Consider the following 6,841-nt stretch of genomic DNA (forward strand, 5'->3'; position numbering starts at 1 on the left):
AAGAGGATGTTTTATTTGTTTGTTTTCAAAGAAATTTTTTTTACAGCTTCTGTTTATGTTGAAGCCACCGAAGTGTATCGTCCTGTTTGGTTGCAGACCTCTGTTGGAAAACATTGTTGGGAAGCTGCCCCCGCGTTCTATTTTCTTTCAGAGAAACAAAATGCTGTCAGTCACTGAAAATGGCCAGAGTTTGGCTTTAGGTCGAGCCTCTCCAAACATGAGAAATGTTGCGTGAAATACCTCAATTACTTGGCCCGGCACATCCAAGAGGAAGTTCATTACTTTTCAGCAACATCCAGCACAGCAGACAAGAACAGTCTGCAGCTGCATGTTTAGTTCCAGTGACACGGAGCAAATTCTTACTTTGTCAAGAGAAAAGTGCATCTCTAAATTACGAATTCACATGTGTGGCTTTTTTATGCAACTGGTTCATTCTTGTTGCCTCGAGGCAGATGTCATAATTTTCTGTAAACACTCATGAAACAAGAAATTTATTCAGAATTTTCACTTTTCTTCTGACAAATACCAAGTTCATTTCCATAGAAGGATTAAACCCATCAGCCAAATAACCCTGTGTGTGTGTGTGTGTGTGTGTGTGTGTGCGTGCGTGCGTGCGTGCATGTGTGCGTGCGTGTGTGTGTGCTCAAGCATGCTTGGGTTACATTCTGGGATTTTAGGATTTTAGGCCTGTTTCTGTGTGACTGTGAAACAGAGGTGGATCTCACATTCTGCCATTTGAATTTTGAGTATCATTGCATCCTGGTACCTTACCTATTCATGAAGGTTCTGTCTGTCTCACACAGGCGTTCCTTCTTGTGGACAATCATCCATGTTTTTCTGTGATATCTTGTTTGTTTGTTCTGAACCCCTGAGTCAGTGATGGTTGATTGTAGGGCTGCCACAAACGATTATTTTGATAGTCGACTAGTCACCGATTATTTTTGCGATTAGTCGACTAATCAGATCATCATCCATTGGACGTAAAACTACAGCTTATTGCACCAGCAGCATCTGCTCTTATATAACTATCATTAGCTTACAGCTTTAAGTGTTTAAGTGCTAACTAAAAATAAAGACAAGATGGTAGTTTATTAAATTTTAATGAAATGTGCAGATTGTTTCAGTGAAGTTTAATAAACTCCTTGCTATCTAAAATATAACAGGACACCGGAGTATATTCTCCAGCATCTCACACTTCTGATAATCAGCTGTCTGCTTGACGTTTATTCAGCTGTGTAAAAACTATAACTTTAATCTCAGACAAACCGATTTACTCAGGAACAAATGAAAACCAAAAAAAGCCAAACGATAACATTTTTAAGTTATCTAAGTGACTTATATATCATGTTTAACCTGAGTAGCGAAAGACGGCGGTGGGTTTGAAAACGATTTGCCGGGAGTCCGGTGTTCTCACGGCTCTAGTGACCTTGCCCCCGGCTAGCTATCGAGCTAGTGGGTAACAGATGTCTCCGAAAACGTCGGAGCGCTTTTGAAAATATGTGGTGTCTTGATAAACTGAGCAGATATTTGAGGTTTACACAGCTACATTCTCGCCTGAAAATATGTTAAACGTTTATTTTGTGACCCAGAAAGAATAATAAGAGTAACATTAAAAACTAACTAGCTGACGCCATTGTTGGAAACTGAGCTGGGCTGCGCTATGAATTCTGGGACACAGCTTCTTCTTCTTCGGGGTTTAACGGCAGCTGGCATCCTTGTACATGCAGTGCTGCCATCTCCTGTTTCAGTCCGTTATTACACTCTTAAATCCTGCTACTTATTCCTGCGTCTTTTGGGATCTTACAAAGCTTCAAACGACGCGTCGACTATTAAATTAGTCGTCGACGATTTTGATAGTCGACGTAATCGTGACTAGTCGACTAATCGTGGCAGCCCTAGTTGATTGAGGTAATCAAACCTGCAGGAAACACATAGACAGGAAGTGGAGGATCTAAATGTGTGTGAGGAACAAAAATAAAGGAAAGAAAAATAAAAAGACAAAATATGACTGAAGCGAAACTTCACAGAAAAAAAAACACAACGCTATTTTTCTGTCTCTTCTAGTCTGCTGATTTACGTCCCTCAGGTTCATGGATTTGTTCCTCTGTTCTCCATCCATAATGCAGAATTCCTCAGGCCTGAATCCCACTGGCAGGGTGGAAGTGGGGAATGAAGAAAATGCCTGTTGTTCTTCCTGCTTGTTATTCCTGCTGTGCATCTCAGAAGTAGCACAGTGGCTCAGAACAAAAGGCACACAGGTTAAAAACCCAGGCAGGTTTGTTCTCTCTGTGTTTGCACAGGTTTTCCCTGCAGGGGGAAGAAGGGAAGTCAGACACAGGAGCGAGTGTTGTTGGACCTCATGTCAGCTTTTCCAAACTAAAACACCCCCTACAAACTACATGCTTCATGCTGTGCATACGCAGACTGCTGCGCCAAAGTATTCCCCGGGTCACACTTTGGTTCCATCCCACCCCCCTCGCTCGCTAATTATAGCAGCATCTTTTCACCTGCTCTCGATCAGCTCATCAGCATTGTGTTGGCTGACATTTGTCACCCTGGAGCTCATTAAAGAGAATAAGAAAGGTCCTCATCGTTATTTAAAAAGCATGTTTTCAGTCAAGAATGCATGCATCGTTTGCTACTCGACAAAATAATAAATCACAGCTTACATAATATAAGCATGAAAAGTTTAAGATAACAAATAAGACAGAGAAAGAAATACAAATGGGCTAGTAATTAAAGTCAAAGCCAATTAATGTCTAACATCTTCTCTCTCCACTTCTCAGTGCTTCAGATTTTTCTAGAGCTGGATCTTCCTGTCATTGTAAACTCGGATTCACTTGTTCACACATCCAGCTGGTGACAGCTGTCAGTCTGTAGGCTCCCTACATAAACAGATTGTCCCCAATCTGAATCTCTGACTGTCTCTGCCCTCTAACGCTATGACACTGAGGCTCTTGTGTTTCTGCTTAATATCAGTGACAGTTCAATTCAATTCAGCTTTATTTATATACCGCCGAATCACAGCAATAGTCTCTTCAGGTTAGGGCTGCTCAATTAATCGAATTTTAATCTCGATTACGATCTGGGCTTTCAACGATCATAAAAATGACTGAGCCGATTATTAGCCCCTCCCTCGTGCTTTACTCTCGCGCTGCTCCGTGTGGCAAATCGAGCGCACCTCTCTGCATTTCGAACACGTGTCACAACAATTAAGAGCAGCGGTCCCCAACCTTTTTTGCGCCACGGACCGGTTTATGCCCGACAATATTTTTAAGGTGTCGCGGATAAATACAACAAAATAAAACTAGTACCGGTACCGAAAAAAAGAAAATTTATTTATAACACACGTGAAAAGACCAAGGAAAATCGAGTAAACGATAAAAACAAAAACAAAATAACGCTGAAAACCGATTAAAAACCCTGAAAACTATACATTTCACACCTGAGCCTCAACTCTCGCGGCCGGGTACCAAACGACACACGGAACGGTACTGGTCCGAGGCCCGGGGGTTGGGAACCGCTGATTAAGAGGACCTGAGGGAAGCTCGGAAAGCTAAGCAGAAGTTATTTGGAGAGGAGAGTGACTGCTGTTGGTTGAAAAGAGAGGTAAAAAAAACTTCAGTGGTGTGGAAACATTATGTGTTCGCGGAGTCAGACGTGGATCAAGTAGACATAGTGTGTAAACTTTGCTACAGTGTCGTAGCTGCACCACAGAGCAACACTACAAAGTTCACTAAACATAGATGTTTACATTTTTCATTTATTTTTTATATTGCAAACATTTGCACTGTTATTAGTATTTGCACACTATTTTATATTATTTTTTGACAATCTTTAACCCTTTAAGACCTACCATAGAACCAAGTCCGCCAGAGCTTATATTATATTTTTACATGGTGTGGTGCCATTTTTGGGAGCATTTCAAGTTACTATACATCAATACAACAATTATAGCCAAGATTTTAATAATATGTATTCATTAAGTGCGTAGTAATTACATAAATTGCAAAAAATTGCAATAAACTACAAAAAAATTGAAAATATTTTTTGCTTTTTTAACATATATTTCTAGTTAGAGAAATTTAAGAGGCTTATCCCTCAAAACTGTAAATACAAAAAAGTTGCTCAAAATAGTTTCCTACCACAGGAAATTTATTTTGAGTGTCTTCATAGTTTTATTTTTGAAATACACCAATTTTTATACACTGCAGGAAAAACGAAAATAAATATTATACTGCAAATTTGCAAAAAAGCAGCATCTGCATCAAAATAAACTATTTCCAGCAGTGCAATATGAGTCCTAAGCATCCCAGAAACGACACAGAAAGTCATAAAGTCAAACATAACTTTTAAAAAGACCAGTATAGGCCCTGAGGCCCTGATGGTAAAAAAGACTACATTTCCGCGAAAATGACATCACTTCCGGTTTCGGGCAGGTAATGGCGGACATGCAAAAGTTCGCGCTGACGTCTATTCCAACGTAGGAAGTGTTATGAACAGCTGATCGGATCGGCAAAGCGTGTTTCTGGAATATTGTTTTTGTTCCTGCAAGCGCTTTTTATGCAGTTTTTGCAAAGCTTTATGTGGAAGGAAACCGTGACCTAGGACAAGCTGATGGCATAAGATGTAAGTACAACTCCTCCAGTTTCATATGCAAAAAAAATTATTGCGCTAGCTTACGTGGTTGCAGAGCTACCGGGATTTAAAAATAGTTACGTAAAACAGAGCGTGCCCGCTCCGACCGGCTCTAAAGGGTTAAAGTCATTATTCAATACATTGTTATTGTTAAATAAATAACGTCAAATAATCGAGATCTCAGTGAAAATAATCGTGATTATCATTTTTGCCATAATCGAGCAGCACTACTTCAGGTGCATTATATTGTAAGGTAAATACATTAGACCTATACAGAGGAAACTCCAACAGTGAAACGATCCCCTACAAAAAAGTGCTCGGTGACAGTGGAAAGGAAAAACTCCCCTTCAACAGGAAGAACCCTCCAGCACAACCAGAAAGGGGCAAACATGGATGCTGTGGAAGAGAGTCAGAAATAATGACTAATATTTAATTGCAGTGTGTGATAACACATAATTACTGAAGAAGAAATGCTGGGTGCATCATGGGAAACCAAAAAACTGAAAACTACTTTTAAATACTGTCATGTTCCTGAGTCTGACGACTCAGTGTTTTGTTTCCTTATTATATTCTATGTTCTTGTTTATTCTGGTTATGTCTTTTGTTTAGATTTGCCATTTATTAGGTTTCTGTTCTGTGTCTGCCCTGGTCCCACTTCCCTGTGTTCCCTCTGTCTGTCCATGATGTCATAGTTGCTGTGTCTGAATTCAGGGGAAGGATGCTCATAAGGACACTACCTACCTATGTCAGAAGGTAGTGTCCTTAGACGGACGGTTGGTCAGGAAGTGAGCGGCTGTGGACAGCCCCCTATTTTTTCCCCATCAAAACTTATACAAAACACAATACAATACAATACAAAACAATGAGTCACAACCTGTGGACAACCTGCCGTCGTTCGAGTCCACCCTCAATTCCACATTTTTGCCGATCGCCAACGCCACGTGTGAAAACGGAAAAATGGACCGGGAAATGTTGCTCTGTGTCCTGTGCACTGTTCTAATCCAAGAGGAGCTACAAAACCAATATCAACGTTGCCAGCATGTTTGGTACCTTAGGCTCATCAGAGCCAGTCACATCCAGGTAAAATAATCTACCCTAAACTACACACATTTAGGAATTACTTAGCTATCCCAGCCTGGGAAACCAGCAATCAGTTGGGACTGAAGAAGTCACTTGGATGATTGATCAAAACGTGTCTCCCACTGAAAATGTGACGTCCAAATGAACAGAATCAAAAGTTAAGTTCAATGGATAATGTCAATAACTGAATGATAGCCAGTCATTCGTACACATTCACCATATCATAAAGAAATATATAAAGTAAATGTCCCTGAAGCTGATATGAGAACATGCAGTATGCATTTACGATGATGCATTGGATCCTCTAACTCATTTGTGTGCCTCGAATGGCAGTAAAAATGTCACAAAGCTGAAAACAGGGTACCTTAGAGCAGCGGTCCCCAACCCCCGGGCCTCGGACCGGTACCAGTCCGTGAGTCGTTTGGTACTGGGCCGCGAGAGTTGAGGCTCAGGTGTGAAATGTATAGTTTTCAGGGTTTTTATCGGTTTTCAGCATTATTTTGTTATCGTTTTTATCGTTTACTCGGTTTTCCTTGGTCTTTTCACGTGTGTTATGAATAAATTTCATTTACTTTATTCAATTTTTTGTTGTATTTATCCGCAACACCTTAAAGGCCGGTCCATGAAAATATTGTCGGGCATAAACTGGAGGTTGGAGACCGCTGCCTTAGATTACAGAAACATGCTTAGTTACACAGATGAACTGTATATGTATGAAAGTATAAGTATTGTCACAGTACATTAGTATATTTTACATAAGCATAATAATCAGAAAAAATAAATTTAAATAAATAAATGAAATCATACCCTTCCACTATAACTGCTAGTGTTCTCCACCTTTTCTTCAAGCAGACGAGAACCGTATACTGCAGGATTAACCTTAGTGTTCCCATCCTGGACCGTTTTTTCAACCAGGAGGATACGAGGCCTGATTCTCGTCTAGGCAGGGAGTCCCTGGCAGTGTTGCTAAATCTCCTGAACCAGGATCGGCGCCATGGTTGGGGTGCCACAATTGAGATCCTGGTGTTTATTTTCTGGTTTGAAAGTGGAGCGTCCTACAGGGTGGTGTCAAGAGTGTTTGGGATGCCTCATTCTGCTGTCCACACCATTGTCCACCGTGTCA

This window comes from Diplotaxodon limnothrissa, linkage group LG15 (genome assembly GCF_057381915.1).
Source record: "Diplotaxodon limnothrissa isolate DT_005_m linkage group LG15, D_limnothrissa_male_GT1.1, whole genome shotgun sequence".
Taxonomy (NCBI): Eukaryota; Metazoa; Chordata; class Actinopteri; order Cichliformes; family Cichlidae; genus Diplotaxodon; species Diplotaxodon limnothrissa.